Source organism: Nelusetta ayraudi, unplaced genomic scaffold (genome assembly GCF_046127955.1).
Source record: "Nelusetta ayraudi isolate G7.1 ecotype Tasmania unplaced genomic scaffold, CSIRO-AGI_Nayr_v1 ptg000016l, whole genome shotgun sequence".
Classification (NCBI taxonomy): Eukaryota; Metazoa; Chordata; class Actinopteri; order Tetraodontiformes; family Monacanthidae; genus Nelusetta; species Nelusetta ayraudi.
Genome location: NW_027466066.1, coordinates 7,833,437 through 7,853,718, shown reverse-complemented (window position 1 = coordinate 7,853,718; position 20,282 = coordinate 7,833,437). Strand labels below are relative to the sequence as shown.

Sequence of the window (20,282 nt, the reverse complement as noted above, 5' to 3'; positions counted from 1 at the left end):
TTTTTGCGGGGGGGGGGCGGCACATGCCAGCTGGTCAGGGTGAAGGCAGGGCTGCAGCCCGGGCGAGACGCCAGTTTATCGCGAGTCACCGACATGCAAACCCGAATGAAACCTTCTGCAACTTTGTTGCTCCGAGGCAGCAGGAGCAACAGAGAGGAAACACGAGGAGCGATTTCCTCCGGCCGCGCTGGACTTACTTTGTCGCTCGACAATGCTTGCGTTACCGAAGGCCGCTGAGGACGTGCAGGAAGTCGGTTTGTCCTGGTGCAACAATCCGTGGTCACATAGCGGAGAAATGGCATTGCATATCTCTACATTAACTGCATTCAGAGTTTTTATTTTGAGCTTAATTGAGATCAAGATTAAGATCATCACTGGCCTTAACGATCTTAATCCACTGCGGAAACGTTTTAGGGAATTCCGCCTGACAGAGCGTTCCATATTTTGGGCTCTGTCAGGCGAGCCTCCTTAAATAGCAGGCTTTCTTCAAACATGCCAGCGCAAAATGGCAGCAAACTAGAACTAAGACCCTTGCTCTATGTATGTTCTAAAATATAAATTAGAGCCGTTCTCAGGGTAGGAAAACCAAATGACTTTCATTAAATTGCGAGTATACACTTTTCTTAAGCTTTTGCCAATATAAAAATCCTAAATCAAGCCAAATTTTTCACACTGGACATTTAAAGCAAATGCCTTAACACCTCCCATGAAGATTAGGCATTTATGTTGATATAGAAATACAATTAAAACGTGTGTAAAAGTGTAAAATAATAATAATAATAACAATTATTATTATTATTATTATTATTATTATTATTATTATTACAGGATGAGAAGAAGTGGGAGGTCGTCTCATCGAGGAACCCTCCCGGTGGGCGTTCCTCAAAACAGCGCGAGTCTCTCAGTTCCAGGGGGCTGTTGCAACTTTGCTGACACAGCTTTACCAAAGTCCAAAGTTTTCTCACCTGAAGCCGGAGTACCGGTGACATCCCGTGCATTGTGTGTTCATATCTCCGGCTGCCGAGCCGCATCACAACTCGGTGGTGACGCGCGGTTGCGAAGAAGTAGGAGGACAGGAAAACAACAACCCAAAACATTTCCGGTGGCGTTGAAGTTCGACACGACTGCAGAAGGTGAATAATGTCTCTTTTTAAGTGTTTCTGTGCTGATATACTTTAGTTGCGGTGTGGGATTTTGCACAGCTGCTGCCGTGTTGCGCTCTGCTATGCGCTGTTTACCGCCACTGTGTCCTCGTTTGTCCTTCCGGTTGCCTCATCGGCTGTATCACTGCGCTCTGAACTTTGACCCACTCAGCCGACGGTGATGAGTGAACAATCGGCTCAATCCAGATTATGGCTGTTCACTTTTAACCTTATATCGTGGTGCATTTCCAAAACAAACCCCTATTCGTGCAAATGATCATCAATGTAGAGGAGGGGTATTAGATTTAATTCAATTATTCATGACAGCCAAGATTTTTTGTTACTTTTTTATTTATTTATTTTTAATCTGGCACCTCTGAACCAACCTTAAAGCACTATGTACACACACTCACCAGCCACTTCATTAGGTGCACCTGGTTGGAGCAAAGTGTACCTAATACAGTTGCCCCACCATGACTCATCCCTCTCTCCCCCCAGCTGATAGAAGTGATGCAGGGTCTCTCTTGGTCTGATATCTGCTGCTGTTGCTGCTACTGGTGGAGGTAAAATATGAGCATCTTGCCAATCCTGATTAAGCGCCACAGTTACCTGCTGTGCGTTGCGGCCCTCCCCTCCCCGTGGCTCTGCCATATATCCTTCCACAGCTGCGGTAAATCTCTGCGTGCTTTTACAGTTTAAACTGTTACTCATTGCTTATCTGGAGCCATCCTCTTCCTGGGGCAGATTGTGGAGGAGCCTTCTGGACGTCGGTGCCCGGCGTCGACGTGATGGGAATAGCAGACAGCATTTTTCTTTTTTTTATATATATATACCTTGAAAATCTGCAGAATCGTTGGGATGGCTGTGCTGTGCAGAAATCCATTCTTGTTCCTCTGTGGCCTGCCTTTAAGCATACATGAAGGTTCACTCCGTTTTCTTTTTGTTGTTGTTGGGTTTTTTTTTCTATTTCCAGCAGTGGCCATTTGCTGCAGGATGATCCTCAGCCTTCCCTGTCTTAGTCCTGCCATCACTGTCTCCAGATAGAAAGGGGATAGGAAAAAAAAAGGTTATTTCTAGCATGAGTCAGCACAGAGCTGTCGGCAGAATGTAAATTGTTTCTGCGTGCGATTTTCGCCGCTCTGTTTCCATGCACACCCGCTTCCCTGGAAAGTGGGAGGCCACGTATGTAAGCTGCTGCTACTGCCAAACACTCTGCACAGCTGTGGCGTCTTAAGCTCTGTCAAGAGCTCCATTCGGTGCCGTGCCGCGGAGCTCTAATAACGTAACATGGTTGCACATTGTGCAATGCTGTGTTTGCGCAGAGCAGTAGTGAAGATGTTTTGTTTTGTTTTGTTTTTTGAACTCCGGCTTCTTATTCTGCCAGCGTGACAAATTGCAAACAGACAGGCAAGACAGCATTTAATCAGACATAAACCAAATGCAAGCCAGAACAGTAATACCTGATTAACAGTGTTTGCTTTTGCTGGGAGCTTTTTACTTGTGCCATTTATGATGTAGCATTGCTTTTTCTTTTTTTTTTAGATAATGCTGCCCCTTCGTACAAGGTTCATGTTATATTCCATTCCAGCCCATTCCTTCGGAATGGATCAGATTGAAATTGTATCTTATAATTATGAATTATGTTGTGCAATTCATTATTGTGGTCCGGGCTGGTGCAGTAGCGTGCAGAATAGATCATGTGCACCAACAAATAAGCTAATTAAAAAGTGAAGAGAAGTCATTGGACAAAATGCACCTGTGTTCAGCAGAAAAGTTTAGTTAAAAACTTTTATGGCTGTCTGAGAGGCTGAAAAAAACCCTGCCATTTCATTCTTCATTCTTCACCCGATTATTTTTTTTTTTTTAAGTAAAGTCAAGACGCAGGAATTTTAGTGATACTGACAAAGAGACAAGGCAGAAAGGAACATTTTTTCGGTATCCAGCACTTTAAGAAGGCCTTTATAAGAGCTGCCAGAAAATAAAAAACATCTCTGAGCACATCTCACATCATACTTTACTTGTATTCTGCTTGTCAGGGATATAACCAAGGTTTAAGGCATGAAGGTTACAGTGGTAGTGAAACCCAGCGTTTGGATATGTGGACAAAATGATCCAAGATCTTCCTCGGCAACTGGGATGTGCACCGGTTGCGTGCTCGTTCCAGATTTCTTTTCCCCAACAGAAGTGGCTCCCTGTCTCTGTCCCCATCCAGACATTCAACAATATGTCTCAGTCCATTTCACTGTTCAGTTCTTCTTCCCGTCATTGTGTGAAATGGTCTCTGGAGTCCTAATTAAATGACTCAATGCTGCCATACGGTTTGTACGTCAAAAGCCTTTAATGTTTCCTGAGTCAGCAGCGAGGCGTTTGTTGAGGGTCCGTCAGCACACATTTTCTGGACAATATGTTTGTTTATTTATTTTTAATTATCACACTACATCTCAGTGTGGATGCGCTATGCATTCTCTTCCAATGTAAATATGAGGTATATTAGCGCAGAAGTAATTTCCAGTAAACATAAATAGTCACAAAGGGCCAAATACACAAAAGCTTGCTGGTATTATTGTTGGAAGGTTGGGTATTGTTCCGTATCATTGGGTATCTTTAGAAAGTTGGGTATCATTTGTTGAGTATTATTTCAAGGTTGGATATCGTTGGGTATTGTTGGAAGGTTGGATATTGTTGGGTGTTCTTGGAAGGTTGGATATTGTTGGGTGTTCTTGGAAGGTAGGGAATCGTTGGGTATTGTTGCTAAGTTGGTATTGTTGGGAGGTTGGGTATCATTTGTTGAGTATTATTTAAAGGTTGGATATCGTTGGGTATTGTTGGAAGGTCAGATCGTTGGGTATTGACAGGTAAAGAATCGTTGGGTATTGTTGCAAAGTTGGGTATGTTTGGAAGCTTGGGTTTCGTTGGGCATTGTTGCAAAGTTGGTATTGTTGGGAGGTTTAGGTATCATTTGGTTCTGCACATGTTGTGTAATAAAGCAACATCACAGTGCCACATGCTGAAGTTCACCTTCTTCCCCAGTTCCTGAAGTTGCGCCTGAACCAAACGGTGTGTGTGAATCATCCTCACACATGTCTAGTCCTTCCCTCTCCACAGCCTCTCCCACACAGCGGTGGCCTTCCCATTGAGAGAAATCGCGATCAAGGACGGCAGGAAAGTTGCCCCTCCATTTATTGGACATCAGCGATTGATTAAAACTGTTTGTTAGTGGAGCGAAAGCACCCGGCCGGGGCATTACTTAGCCCCGGAGCCATAAAGCAGAGTCTCCCAGGATGATTGGAACTGAGCGCAAACAACTTTCTCCATTCATCAGGAAGATGAGGCGCCAGGGGCTCATTACGGACCGTCAGCGTCTGATGAGATGGGAAGTGCGTCAGCACCGAGACAAACTCGGCAAGCTCAGGGCTGACTGACAGTTGGGGGCGTGGCCTCACAGGACGCTGCCTCTGTGACTTCTCCTCCACTCTTAAATTTTCCTGCCTCCGCTTCCCTCTCTCATCGAAACGATAAGGAGGGAGACGTGGATGCGGTGGATGTTTTTTTTCGGAGCTAAGCTCTGCTGCTTTTTTTTTTTCAGAGGGCTGCTCCTCTGGCTGTGCCTTGTCCAGAAACTCGCCTTTACAGTTGCACTAAGGGGCATTTTTAACCTGGCAATGAAGTGAAGTGCACAGTTTGCAGCTTCCCCACAGTGAGGAGAGCCAGCCAGCATGCTGTGGACTGCTGCTAATGACTGGGAGAGTCTTCAGGGATTCTCCTCCTGCCTGAGGTGGCACACACGCACTCAGACACACACACACACACACACACACACACACACACACACACACACACACACATACACACACACACACACACACACACACACATACACACACACAAGCAGCAGAGAGCAAATAAACAAGGGCTCGTTGAGAAACATCTGGTTCCGGGCTTTACAGGCAGGACACAAGGCTTGACAGGCTGCAGGAGACAAGAGCTGTTTTGTTTGTTTGTTAGTCTGCTTGCTAGCTTTTTTTTTTTCCAAGCGTGAAACAACTTGTAAAAAAAAAATATATTGCTGAAGTATAATGGGCAAAGACAGCCCAAGGCGCCATGTGGACGCTGCTGAACTGCAAGACGTGTCAGAAACAGGGACGTGAGAGTCTGCCGGCGATGTCGTCGGATGACGAGACCGGTGCAGGTGCAGTTCCTCCCGGTGGTTGGAGTGGGAGGTGGAGCTGCCGTCATCCCCGAGTGCACCCAGCATCCTTCCATCCCATCCATCCACAGGGAAAAGGAGAGGGTAGATTGCAGAGAACAGTGTCGACAGGATAGTTTAACTCAGTGGGATTTCCAACCGGATTTTCCGAAAAGTTCCCAAACACATATGGAAAAGTCCAGTTCAGTTCGTATCATTCCGGGGACTTCATCAGTCACTCAAAAATAGGTGGAAAAGACGGCTGAGGAGCCGACACACAAAGAAGAACAAAGGTGTGGAATAAAAGAAGGGCAGAAAACTGGGTGACACACAGTCTGAGCATGTTGCCAGGTGTGTGTGTGTGTGTGTGTGTGTGTGTGTGTGTGTGTGTGTGCGCGCGTGTGTGTGTGTGTGTGTGTGCGCGTGTGTGTGTGTGTGTGTGTGTGTCTGCATGTAAAAGAAGGCATCAGTGGTGATAATCTAATTATCCTGACACTAAGTGAAGGGCACGGAGGGATTATGGAGGTTAAGTACTGGATTCCATTAGTGGTCTGGCACTTATCACCCCTATCAATTCATTAGCTGTAATGATCCCGATCTGGAATTAAGAAAAAAAGAAAAAGAAAGAAAAGCTCACATATTCTCAGAAGCACTGCCCCGCCCCTCCCCACCCCTCCCCCACACTTCCCTTGAAAACAAAACAAAATGCACTTGTATTTTCAGTCTCTTGGTTGGACAATAAAACTGACTCACAATTGCCAGGAAGGACGGAGGCACTGCGGCAGCGGCGGCGGGCGGGGAGGGGCGGAGTTAAGCTCAATTGTCAGGAGGGTTCGTGTCTGTGTGTGTGCGAGAGCCGGAGTAGGTGTGCGGGCGGCTGTGTAAGTTGCCCCGGGGTGCAGAGGGCTCCTCGCCGCCGCCGCCGCCACCGCATGAATAATGTAACGGAAGGAGGCGGTGATTTATCCTTTAAACAGCGAACCTCCTGACAGGGAGTCCTCGGACGGCCGCTGTTTGTTTGTAGGTGGCGCCTTGTTTGTTGACACCTCAGCGCAGCGGCTCGCTCTCTTGAATGCATGTTATTTATTGATTGATTGATTGATTGATTGATTTATTATTTTGCGTGAAAACCGCGTGCGGGCCTCAGTGTGTGCCCCCGGCTGGAGTGAGCCGGCTCCTCTCAGGTGAGGGCCGCCGCTGTCACCTGTCCTCCATCACCCCATCCTCACACACACACACACACCCACACACCTGTCGCTGCGTTTCGCGGCTGTTTCATGTCACTCATTAATGGACGGCGCCCCCCGGGGGGGTGACAATAGCTCACTACAACCTTTTATTACCATCACTCCACTCGGGGAGGCGTCAAGGTCGCATCTACCTCACTGTCGCTCACCTGTCACACTCAGCCCACCTGACATTTGTGTTGCAAAGAGGCAGGAGTGCGTGTTTCTGTGGGTGGGTGTGTGTGTGTGAAGGAAGGAAGGAGTGAGAGAGGACAGAGGGGAGACGGAAGAGTAATAATAAAAGGAGGGTTGGGGGAGAGAGATGGAGCTGCTGCCACAGCAACAGATGCGGTCTGTCCTTGATTAACCGTGATGAGTATTGCCCCTGTGAGGATACGACATGTAAGTTAAGAAGAAAAAAAAAAAAATAGATATAAAAGCAAGTCTGTTTCCCAGGGAGGGTTTTTTTTTTTTTTTTTTTTTTTTGGTCATCACAGAATGGCGTCGCAGGCAGGCAGAGAGGTGATCGGCTTTCAAAGGCGGACGAGGGGCAGAATTAAACGGCGCATCTGCCACAGTCGAGAGGAGTTCTCCCAGCTCTCTGATCAGCCAGCCCGCATTGATATTCCTCCCGAGGCACCTTCAGCGTTTTCATTAAAAGTGAGTTTTGCGTCTCAGCTAGGCTGACGGAGATCTTGCCAAAAGTGGCAAGCCTGCCCATTAGTTTTTTTTTTTTTTTTTTTTTCATCTTAGAGGGAAAAAAAAACGTGTGATAAAACACAGTGAAAAAAACAGCCCGTTTGTGACATCACAGAAGGCACTGACACCCTCTTTCCGCAATGTTTGTGTCCCTTTTCCAAGCACGGTGAAGTTCCAGCAGCTCACACCAGCTTTAGCGGGAAGCTAATATCCGATGACTGTAAACAGAGGGCTAAATAAGACAGAGCTTTGTCGTCGTCCCCCCCCCCCACCCTCCGGCATCTGCATTGCCGCCGCATTGCTCATTAGCATCGCTTTTAAAACTAGCTTGGAGGGCCCCCGCGTGACCGGCCCCTTCGAGAAAGGCCCTCTCTGTCTCATTTCAAGGTCGAGGGCGGGGGCGTTCACACATCGACACAGAAAAGCTCACGTTGTTTTGCGCGACATTGCGGGTGATCTTGAGGTTCCTCGGAGCCCACTTTCTCTTCTCTGAATTGTTTTTTTCCACTTTGTTACATCAGTTCTTGGAGGCGACGGAGCCGAGGGAGGGGCGGGAGGGAGGGCTCGACATCAAACGCTACATATTGAAGTCGGCCAGAGGGGCCGACGGAGAGCATCAGCGAGCGCAGCATGAGGGAAGAACACCGGATTTGACTGCAGAGTGAAAAAAGGCGATGTTCGGGACGGGCCGGCCGTCCAGAGTTTAGACGCATCCTCAGCCGTCAGAGTCCCTGCGATTCCTCACTCCTCTGGCGGTGCCCTCTCCGCAGGCGGGGGGGGCGATGGGGTCGGCGCCCTCCAGACCTCGCAGCTCCCAGTGCCTGCACAGCCTGGAAGAGGGCGGCCGGGCCGAACCCCACCACCGCCACGACGGCTGCTACTGCTGCGACGCCTGCTGCGACCTCTGCTGCCAGATGTGCGTGAGCGTCTTCTCCCGCCTGTGCTCGGGAGACTGCGGCTACACCTTCTGCACCCTCTGCCTCCGGCTGTTGGACAACTGCGTCTCCTTCTTCAACGGTGGACGGCAGCGGGAGATGTCGGTGGTGTGAGGTGCGAAAGTAAGTCCATCGCGGCGGGGGTCGGGAGGCAGCTGGTAGATGAGTCAAACCCTCAACTCGTGGTTCTGGGTTCCTTTATTTGTACATGATAGTCAATTAAATGTGCAGACAGAAAACTCAGCATTGCATTCACAATATAAATAAAATACGGTAAAAAGAAAAACCTCGAAAATCTTCAAAAGTGCTTCAGCATCTCTCTTAGCTTCGATCTCACAGTCTTCATCTTGTGTTGTTCCCACCGGCCTCACAATGGCTGCGGGTACAAAGCTATTCCTATATCGCGTTGTCGTGCAGAGGGAAGGAGTTTGAACTTTCCACATAGCAGATGTGAGCAGTCACTAGCTGCGTTTCCGGTTTCCGTTCCATAATTGCGGAAAACGTAGATATCGCAATAAAAAAATGGTCATGGAGCCACCGAAACTGGGAAAAACCTCTCAAATGTGGCTAAAAGGTTTTGGCGCTCTCTTGAGGCGGTTCCTCAGATGTGTCGATATTGAGATACATCGCAGAGGTGTCATGGAAACACTTTTTTTTTTGCATTGACGCGTCACCAGACGTGACGTACGGGGTCACGTGACCAGTTCACTTCAAGTGAAGATGGCCCGTTGTGTTTGGACGGAGGAGGAGGCGGAATATTTTTTTCCAAGTAATCAAAGAGAAAAATATAACAACCATTCTTGACAGCGAACAAAAGCAAATGTAATTCTCGTAAAATCTCGCGTTTCTACGTTGATTTACGACCTCGATCCTGGATTCGTTTCTGTGTGTGTTTTCAGAAGCTGCGATGGAGCCGGAACGTCACGACTATCCGAATCTGAACCAAACTGAACCGGGCCGAGATTCTTCGCAGGTTCATCGATTTGACGAAAGAACCTATGGCACCAACAGGTAACTTGAGTCCAGCATCTCAGCTGTCAGCCGGCCTGAGCCAATCATTCAACCGAGTCAGACAGAAAAAGTTTCGTTTTTTTGTTGTTGTTTTTTTAACACTTCTGTTACTCGAGGGGCGTTGACCTCTGCAGTCTGCTGCCGAGCGTTGCGTGGAGCAGGTCCAGCAGCTGCTATTGTTCGCTCGCAAGTGCCAGTTAGCGGTAGTCTTGGTGCTTGTCAGTGCTAATCGGGATTCTTTCTGATCCCTTGGTACATCGAGTCCTAACGCGTTTTACCAGAGGCTGCCATCCCGCCGCCTCCTCCTCCTCCCGTGCCGTCACACGGCGGTCAAAACGCATGTGTGCGCGCTTCTGATGGAGTCGAGAGTCAACTTTTCTGTCTGCTTTGCTTCAGGTGTTGCACAGTGATGCGGGAATGTGGGAGTGTTTGCAGAAAACAGCCTCACGGGGGCCCAGAAAAGATCTGATAGGTTGACCGAAAACGCAGACAATAAAAGTGTAGCATGACTGTGGAGGAGAGCTAAGCGGCTGAGAGTTTGACGCCGTGTTCCCGCCGTGTGTACTTTACTCTGCCATCGTCGCCGCCTCGTCCGCACAGGCGGCACGGCAGCGCTCTGCTCACAGGAACAGAATGGAGAGGAGAGGATCTAGAGATGAACAAGCAAGTGATGAAAAAGAGAGTGGAGCGGGTCCTCGGCACACTAATTATCTGGTGTGAAGAGGGAGGACAGACGAGAGTGTGAGGCCAGAGAGGTCCTGACTCACCCCTCCGCCTCCCCAGCACGGCTGCATGCAATGAAAAAGCCGAACAGACTCCATTCATATGTAGGACTGCAACTAACAATTATTTTTGTTGTTGACTAATCCAGCAATTCATTTTTCAAATAGTCGATTAGTCACGATTATCTTCTTTGTTTTGCAGTGCCTATTTTGAATTTCTGGTTATGTTGTTGTACTCTGACAGCATACGCTTTGAAACACATATATTAAAATAATGTCACTGTTTATCAGGTTAAATACCTTCAAAGGATTTCTTACTGCCTTAAATCACACAGTTGATAAGTGATAAGTGAAAGAGTTTTGCATTTAAGTATAAACACTGTCGACAGGGGCTGTAATTCACTCATTTTTGCCGTAAAGCACGTATTTACTTAAGTGAACTAGCGTTCGCTAAGCAAGCTTGTGCCATGGTTTTATGAGTAATAAACATACAAATAAAATGCATTATGTACTTCATGCGTCATGCATGGGCTGATGTGCAGCAATTTACAATAACAATAACACAGCACGTCAAATGCTTGCATTTTCCTGACAAAATTTTGTTGTCGACGTATTAAATTAAATTAAATCATCGCCGTCCAATTCATATGATTCAGTACGCTGTTGCCGTGATGGGAAACTCAAAGCTTGTCATTGACTTGAGTTATGTGAGTCACTGAGTCAGACAACCAGAATTTGCGAAAAGATCAGTCGCATCTGAAACAGCTTCCGATTGATCCGTTTCATTGTGAGCAGTGGGAATGGGCAATTCTGGAAGGGGAAATGTTTATTTTGAGTGATTTGGTTAGTTTGTTTGGTGAGTGAGCCTGGGCTCCTGTGAGCCACTGAGCGATTTGTTCGTTCGTAGCTCAGTCTCATTATAGCAAGAAGGGAAAGTGGGAGCCCGGGAGTTGAAAGAAAAACCCAGAGCTCTTGTCTCACCCACCGTGCTCATGGTGATACAGTTGCTGTCTACTGGCGGTTGCGATAGTGATGAGGAGCCATGAGTCACGAGTCAGCGAAATGACTCTCTCGCTCCGAATGATTCCTTCAGGACGTCGTACTCTCTGAGAGCGAAGCTGTTGCCGTTTTCACCTGTGGCTGATAAAACCAGAAATGACCTCGGCATCCTCTCAAAAGCAACTTGGTTTTTTTCCCCCTACTGATGCTCTCCTTAGATTCCCTGCGTGCGCTCAGAGGCAAACAAAAATATAATTCGGCTGCACGTGGTGTGCAATGTGATTTCCTCTCTGTGATACGAGGGCGCCCGGAGGACTCGGGGCGCTGAATTAGATCCTTTTTATTACCGTCCGTGAAAATTGCACGTATATGAAAATTCTAAGTGGTTGAGAGGGCCATTTCAGCGACATCAAAACAAGAAGAGAGAGGGGTCTCACATGGAAAACCCGTCCTCGGCTGTGCCTCAGTTTCTCTCTGGCCTCGGTCATCCTGGTCGCTGTTTACACGCTCACTTCGAGTCCCGGAGTGGCTCCTTGTATATTTATTTTTGCAGTTACATTTCCTGAGATTAAACCAAATTTTTTGCTTTATTATGGAAAAATTCACTTTATTATTTTTCGAACAATAGCATATGTCCCAGCCAGCGAACTCCCCAGAAATGAGAAAAAGCCCTTCCTTTACTTCCTTTGCCTGCTCCACTTTCTAAAAGAAAAAAAAAAAAAAAATCACGATTCTTGAAATCAGCCCTTTGTGATGTCGTACGGGGGACAGTATGACTTCTAGGTGTTGATTCCAACTTGTTTTTCTTTCTCTGTTTCCAAACAGAAAGGGTCCAACAAGACATCAGGCTTTGTCACAAAGCAGAAACCCAGATGTTTCAGCAGGAGGCTGTAAACAGAGGGCTAAATAAGACCGGCTGCTGATAGTCCAGCCTTCTCATCTGTCATTCAGTGTGTGTGTGTGTGTGTGTGTGTGTGTGTGTGTGTGTGTGTGTGTGTGTGTGTGTGTGAGAGAGAGAGAGAAAGAGAAAGAGAAAGAGAAAGAAACACAATTTAGTTTTGTCCTGTTTTGTTATTTGGACAAACAACTGTCTGCTGGAGTCCAGAGAGAATGACCTAAAGGATCTAAATGTAAACATATATGAATACAATATGGGTACAATATGGCACTGAAATCGCTTAAGATTGCTCTGATCGGTAATTTCGTCTTTTTTCGCCGTCGTTATCCGTCCCGTTTCGCCAAAGACGTCGGCCAACGCCGGGCGCCGCGGGGACAAAATAAATAGCCGGCGGTGCTTTGTGGGGCCGGGAAGCTCTGCGGGGGGCTGAGATCACGCATGCTCTGCCTCCCATGAAGGGGAAAAAAGAAAGAAAGAGAGAAATTAAAGATCTTACAAGGACCCCCCCCTCATCCCCCCACCTAGCAGCAGTAGCACCGCACTCCCGCCACCTGCTCCGCCTTTTATCTTCTCCCTCCGTTTCTTATCTCCGCTGTTGGTGAGTGCAATTCTCTCCCCTCGCTCGCTCTCTGTGTTCCTCTCACATGAATTGCGCGGCTTTCTTGCCGAACGCCTGCCGCTCGGCTGCCGAGGGAGGCATTGTGAGCGGCTGTCACTCAACTAGATTACAGCCGAGGAGGCTCCTCCTCGTCACCCCCACAGCCCCCACAGCCCCCCCACCCCCACCCCCTCTAAAAATAAGTCAGATGGCTCACGACTTTTGCCGGCCAGATATATCCAGAAAAAGGCGGCGGCGTATCTTCTGCCCCCGTTTTTTTTTTTTTTTTTTTTTTTTTTCCTTTTTCTTCCCCCTCCTTCGGGAAGCTCGGGGTGCAAAAGAGCTCAATGCGAGACGTATTTTGAGAGATTAAAAACTGAATGTGATTCAACAAAGCCGCCATCAGGGAGAGAAGCTCACGCGGCCTGGCAGACGTACACAGATGGTTTGATCTGAGAGGCAAAAAAAAATGAAAGAGAAAAAAAAAAAAAGGCTTGCACGCTTGTTCAGCACCTTCAGTTGGTCTTAAGGCCGTATTTGTTTTGTGGCTTTTGCCCGTAATGTAGATTTCGTGCGTGCGCGTGAGCGTGTTGGCGCGTGCGTGCACGAGATCTCTATTTTCCCTGTCAACACGCCAGCTGAAGCGTCAGCTTAGTTATCGCGGGGTTCAGTGTTATCTCACCAAGCGCGGCGACGAGTGTAAAAAAAAAAGAAATGTCAAGCCTCGGCTGCTCCCGTCTCATCATTTTATTTTTTTTTTTATTCTCTTTCTCTATGTTTTTTTGAATAGATGCAGAGCAGCAAAAGTAAAAGATCTAAACTCGCTGGCGGTCACCTCGCCGCCCGCCGTAGATCCTTTCTTCGCTTTTTGCTTCTCTTTTAATAAAGTCCGACCGCTGCGGCGGCGGCAACCTTTTGATCTGGACCTGCACCGTTTTTCTTCAACAGGGGGTTTGTGTTCAGAATGGCCAATGAAAAAATAATAGACTCCTGAACAAGCAGCAAAGGGCTGCGCTGTAAATCGGGTGAGTCGTGTCCTTTAAGAGACCTACGTCCTTAAATTGGAATTATTGAGGCCGTAACTTTAAAAAGGAATGCGCTGATTCGTGTGGAGAAAGAGAGAGAGAAAAAAAAATGTTTGGCCCGCTTAGTAGTCCAGCCGTGTCGCGCCTGCTGCAGTGATTGTTGGACCACTTTTTTCTTTTTTCTTTCTTTTTAATGTCGAAGTTCAGAGCACATACGGGGAAGCAGATAAAGAGGAGAAAGAGAGGATGAAAGAAGTCTGAGGGAAAAGAGGAAAAGGGGTCAAGGGAGTGGAGAGGAGAGAAAATAAATCAGGTGCGAGGTGAGAGTGAGAGAAGCAGGTGGGCGGAGACAGGATGGGGTCGGGAAGATGAGATGGAAGTGGGACACATCCCATAATTCTATTGGAGCCAATCAAGAAGCCTGAGTGTTGATCGGCCGCCGTCCGCATTCGGCCGGACGATCACCTTGAAAACCTTCCAGAACGTTTTCGAACACAGCTCTTCTTGGTCGGCACGCATGCTTGTCTTACCCCCGACATCCAGCAGGGGCGCCGGCAGACTGCAGGGCACGGGCTGCAGCCTTCAGATTGCCACTAAACAGAGAATAAAAGGATAAAACAGAATCTGGAAACTGTCAAAAATGATTCCAGTGACGTGAACAAACGGTGAACTCGGCAACATGGAGCCGCTCGGTAGCTGACTGACTCATGCCAGAGGAAAGAAATTAGAGCCGAACGTTGACCGAAACATTTTGCAGCTTTTGCATCGCACTTGTTGTCTCACAAACACAAAGTGCTTATAGTTCTGCAACTCTAGTTTATGCAGTTACTGTATTTTGCAGAGCATTATGGGTATGGCTCCATTTTTGACATTAACCTTTGACCAACTCCTAAAACTGAGTGGGTTCAGGAAAAGAAATTGCAATTGATCATTTTCCTGCCTTCAGTCTGGTGCGGATGAGTTCAGAATGTATTCCGGTATCCTGCAGGGCCTGGTGCAAGGTCCTCTTCACTCTCTTTTTATTATTATTTATTTCTGCCCTCCACTAGCGTGTCAGGCTTTGACCTACTGGAAAAAGTTCACGCGGTGAAGGCTGGAGGAGGCGGGGCAATTCGTTATTTTCTTGCTTAAAAATTGGATTTTATTTCTTTATATATTTCACGGCGTTTCGAGACCTCCACCTTATCCTGAAACCCAGCCCCGGCTCTCAATTTCCATCTGCAGGAATTGGAGTGAATCAAAGATGTGAGGCAGAGATGGAGACAGTCAGAGGTGATATATATTTTTAATTTTTTTTGAAAAATGAGGCCAAGGCCGTGGCAAAAGATGCAGACGATAAGATACGCGCACGCGCGTGTGTGTGTGTGTGTGTGTGTGGGCGGTGGCAGTGGCAGCGGTGGGGAGAGAAGAGAGATGGATGGCGGACAAGGTGTCAGTACACAGATTTCACCCTTTTTTTTTCGCCGCTCGGTGGCAAATGTCCCGAGCAGATCTCGTCTGATAGGTGTTACACAAGCTGGGGAGCAAAAGATCGTGGTTATCACACTCCACTGAATTATTTACTTTAAACCGTTCCGATGCAGCGTGAAAATATAGGCGACTAAAAAATAATAAAAAAATAAAAAAAAACTCTTGAAAAAAAAAAAAAAAGACCTGGCTGTTTATAAGTGAAAGAGGCGGCTGCTTGAAAACAGCGGGGGGGGGGGGGGGGGGGGTATCAAGTGCCACTATTTCTCTGACGCCCGTGAATCTAATTGCTTTCGCCACTCAGTATTCAAAACATGACTGAGACGAAACAAAGGCGGCACTCACCTCTCTAAGCCCAGGTGTAGTGGCGGCGGTGGCGGCGGTGGCGGCGGTGGCGGCGGCAGCGGCGGCAGCGGCGGCGCTTCATCTGGGATGCAGCGCACGCCTCCATTTAATAACAGGGCATTCCCATTAGTGTTTAGCAGATTGACCGGCATGCATAAATACGGGGGGGAATATGCTCGCCAAAAGGTAGAAACCGGGAGAAATCAATAAGCAGTTAAGGGGATTCTTCCCCCGTTAGCCACCAGCTTTGATCCATTGCAAATACAATTAATGGGATTCTCGTCTTGTGCCGATTATTTTCCTGCGATGCGTTCGGTGTCACCTGTGAAGTAAATATAAATGACTAGCTTTCTTGTTTGTTTTTGCTGTGAATTTAAGGAGTTTTCACAGCAGTCTCGTTCAATCGAGCAAGAGAGCCTTTTGGTTTTGGTATCAGGGGCTGCAGTTGCGCCGGGTTGCTTGCTAAATAGCGGGCCGAGCAAGAGAAACAAGCTCTTGGATGACTGGAATGTGCACTGGTTGATCTGTGGTGAGATCCGGATTCGACTTCCGAGTTTCGCCAGAGTTTTTCATGCTGATTGAACAGTAGATTTTGACGTTGAAAGCCTGCATGAAAAAGCCGTCTTTTGTTCACCTGCTTATCTTCGACCGCTGGCTGTAAAGAGCTGTGGGCGCGGCCTTGAAAGGTAGCAAGGGCACTGTGGTGGTTACAGGCTGTCTCTTCATTCTGAGGAGAGAAAAAATAAACCGACACCAGGCAGAAGGTTTGGATGTCAAACATAATTGCAGCTTGTTACCACATTATTGGCCCGTTGCAGGAAAAAAACGTTGTTTTCCCAGCAGAGAAATGAACAGCGCTGCGGTAGTGGTGATGAAATCAGGCCGGTTGCTTTTGGATTTCTTAATATAACACAGACTTCGTCGGAAAAGGAAATCAGCTTGCGGCTTTCCTTCAAAGTTGGTTGGACTTGGGGCATCGGCCTGAGGTGAAGGTGAAGCTCATGTGTGTTTTTGGTGTCTGGAAGTATTGAAAAAAAGAAAACAATCACTTTGTTAATTATGTTTCCAGACGGTGGGTGACGGGAGGATTTTGGATTACTGTGCAGCAGCCAGACAGTTATTTCCACTCTGGCAAACACACACACACACACACACACACACACACACTCTTAGTCTAATGCACAGACTATGCTGAGCCGGAATTTTTATATATCGCATTATGAAAAAAATATAGCATCTGCAGAAACGGGGAGCTGGAGAAGACATTAATAAAAATAAGGGGCCGTGTGTTTGTAATGATTTGTAAGTCCTCGGGTGGGTCCAAGTTCTGCTGGAGCGAAGGGTCAGAGTTTCCCCGGAATACTAACAGCGGCTCCGGAGCAGCTGTCAGTCATTTTAATGGACACTAACACCAGTGGGCTCAGGTCTCCCTCTGTCTGTCCCTCTGACTGTGTGAGGAGGACTCAAGGTTTTTTTGTCGCATTTTTTTCACTCCTCTCCCCCGTCCCTGCCCTTCTCTCTCCCTCTCTGCATCTGGCCCGACACATATGGCCGAGCACAATGGGCGATCAGTTGTCAGTAATGAAGTGAAGCATGGCGTCTGCTCCGCCGGGCCCCTAGAGGTCTGTTATCTTGGGCTAATCAGCAGCGGTCCTCATCAGCTGATGCCTCAGCTGATTCTTCTCTGAGTAGTCGTTGTCAAAGCCTCCACCCATCCAAGCTTCCGCCCACTAGTTTCTTCTAATTCTACGTAATGTCCGTGCGGGACTTTCTATTGCCCTTCCAGCTGCCCTCCCAGAACTATTCCTTCTTTACCGCAGAGCCCCAGAACAGAGACGGGTTGAGAGTTTTGCCGCATACCGTGAGAAGACAATGTGGGAATGAGATTTTCACCGTCATTCTAATGTTGATTCATCGACCAAACGACCGACCGACGACTGAAACCACTCATCTGGGAGGGTAGGGTGGTGCTCCGTAAGGCCGAAGCTTTGAACAGACTTCACTTAAAAGGAAAGAAAAGTTTGTGAGCTGCTTTGTGTCGTTATTAATTCCCGCATTAACCTTTCAGATGAACAAAATAATTAGGAATCTGCAAAATAATGAAAGAAAAATCAAAAGAAGTTTTGGAAAACAAGACAATCGGTCCTCCTTTCATCTCAAGCAATTGCACTGATGAATAAACAAGAGCGTCTCCGTCGACGAGACAGCGGAAGATGGACCGCCGCGTTTATGCTATTGGAGACGAAAGTCATTTACACACTGTAGCAATTACTGGAGATTGTGTTGCTTTTTGATTGCTCACGGGAGCTTTTCCCGTTCCGCCTGCGAGAGGCGAGATAATGGTTTTAAAAAGCTTCCGCCGGCGGCCGGGGAGCAATGTTGCTGTCGGCGGCGGCGGCGGCGGCCCGGCTGCGGGATCCCGCGACACGGGGAACCACGCACTTGACGATAAATTTGCATGCTCAAACGCCAACTCAAGCGTGTTCGGCGGGCCTCTGAATAATTACCGGGGGGGAGATGCGATCCGCCCAGTGAGCATGTGAGGGGCGGCGACGCCGCCGGCGTTCACTGACCCGCCGCGGATGGATTTTCCCCGGTCAAACAAGAGGGCGGCGGGCCGGATGGCGGCCGGGGACGAGGTGGAGGCGAAACCTCTCGGCCCTGCAGGTGCGACTCGCGACAGTGAGAGAGAGAGAGAGAGAGAGAGAGAGAGAGAGAGAGAGAGAGACCCGCAGCTCGGTTACAGTGATGAACGACTCTGCCTACCCTCTGATAATTGCTCACTCAGGGGCAGAGAGAGGTCCATTAATCAAAATGAGTTGAGCTGCTGCGGGAGCTCCAGCTCCTGTAATGGCAGGTTCCAGCGCGACCGCAACAGCCCCCTGAGCGGCCCTGGAGGCAGCGGCTTCAAAATGTGACCGGGCCTGAGTCGGGACGCCTGTCACTCAGGGACGGCAGCTGCCACCACCGCTGTGACGTGAGGTGACGTGATGCGAGGGGGCCGGTGTGGGTCAGTGTAGGGAGAGGACGCTGGTTGGAGAGCACAGCGAGTCTGAGGCAGGAGGCAGCTGTCTCTCACTCCTAACTGTGGATCTATGAAAAGAAGCGGATACCAGACTGGCAATGTGGCTGCGTGGTCATTTCTTGCCAGTGGTCACGCGCGGTACTGCAACCAAATACCCTCATATGACCTGAAAAGCATTTTTCCCATAGACTGCAATACAACAATAAATGCCTGTATAACGGCTGACAGGACGCCTCCGACCTTAAACGCTGTTCATAATGAATAGATTTATTACTCATGGACTTTTAATCTTTCTAAAAAAAAGAATTGAAGGCCAGAAGATTGTTTACTCTTATCTCATCTCCATGGCATCGTACGCGCTTGTCTCTTGCGTCTCTCAGCTCCTTTTGATGGTCCGATGTGTCCTGATGCGTCACGTGAGTTCCAGAGGCGTGATGGCAAGTGTGGCGAGTTTTCTTGTCAGATTTCGCGACTCAAAAAGACTGTAGAAAAACACACAAAAAAAAAAGTGAATTTCCTGATGGTGAAGTTATAGCTACCATCCCAATGACGTTGGATGCATTGGTTCGGTCGCGACTAAAAGAGAGCCGGCGGGTTCTGGAATGCGACGGAACTTTTAACTCCGATTGTTAAACGCTTTCTCCCGGAGGGTTCCAAGATGGATGAGCCAGGTTTCTCTTTCGATTTCCGAGTGACAGGGCTGCCTCGCAAGGTGAGGGCACGGTTACAAAAAGAGACGTATGAATGTGACAGGATTGAAAAATTGCAGAAGAAGAACAGGGCAGAAAACTCTCAGTTGCTGTGTGACAAATTAAGGGAGGCAGTAAGAGTAAAAAGGTCTGCGATTGATTTGCTGCCGCAATGCATCAAGCTGGATTTCTTTCTGGGCAGGGCGGCGGCGTGACAAAGTATTTGCGTTATCGGCAACTGAACAAATGCAGCATGATCAATTTCCACAAGAGGCTGATTGGGGTCTTTTAATTTGACAGGAAGTCCGAGTCAGACAGCGACTGTCTCCCATTTTACAAAAAAAAAAAAACAACACAATCTGCATAGTCGGGCTTTAAAGTTCCTGGATGCTTCTTAATCCTCCCTCTGCTTTGGCTCGGCTGCGTTAGCTTGACATGCTAGATGAGCGTCAGCGCCTTTTTCACAAATGTCATGTTTTTCTTTCTGTTTTTTCATTCATTGTTATTCCTTCCAGCACTCAACCTTTCGGGAGACATCTGCAACTCCGACTCCACGGCCGTGAGCCTACTTGGAATTTTGAAGACTGTCATGAGCAGAAGCTGCTGCGGAAATCCTTTTCACTCTTATCGGCAGAGCGTGGCGCTGCAGGATTTCATTCACAGCGTCAACATAAACACTGTAGCCCTCGACCTAGACCTTGGTATTCATGTCTTTTTCTCATCAGCGATACATCCAGATACACGCGGGCAAAAAGTGATTCAGCTTTTTATCCAGCCGGGCTGTCAGAGACTCATTTCAAGTGTGTGAGTTCAGCGTGTGTAACGGAATACAAAATAATGTTTTATAAATCATCTCCGGAAGGTCGTAATATGTTTTATAATGATGTAAAAAAAAAAAATATATCCATCATTTTGCTACTGCCAATATGACTTGTTTGAGGTCGGCAAGATTCAGAATTCAGTGAAAACATTAACATACAGTTTGTTTGTTTGTTTGTTTTTAAACATATTTAAAAGTTGTGCAGGAGTTGAATTGAAACAAATTAGCACAAGTTGTCTCTCAGTGTCGTCCGCTGCTAGCTGCGGCTTTTGATCAATATTTAATTTTGTTTTTTTTTCTACTCTAACTATGTATGAAAAGAAGAACATGAAGGTGCCACTTTGAACAATGAGTTAGGTAATTCCATCAGAGCTTTTTGTTGGCTCGTCTAGTGTGCATATGAAGGGACACAAATTTGGTCTTTCAATAAAAGTTGTTCCTTTTAAACAAATGTGTAAATAAAGACGATTTTGCTAACTCATTGATGTGAAGTGT

General features: G+C 47.6%; 1 protein-coding gene and 1 long non-coding RNA gene across 2 annotated transcripts in view; both read left to right on the top strand.

The window, feature by feature from the left end:
- LOC142887035 (BAR/IMD domain-containing adapter protein 2-like) overlaps window positions 1–20,282 on the top strand; it is a 224,197-nt gene that overhangs the window by 105,611 nt on the left and 98,304 nt on the right. The gene's annotated exons all lie outside the window — the stretch shown is intronic.
- On the top strand, window positions 891–20,268 carry LOC142887033 (uncharacterized). Its single transcript, XR_012926484.1, has 4 exons — window positions 891–1,133; window positions 8,024–8,311; window positions 9,088–9,199; window positions 19,483–20,268. It is a non-coding gene; the product is annotated as an uncharacterized LOC142887033 (long non-coding RNA).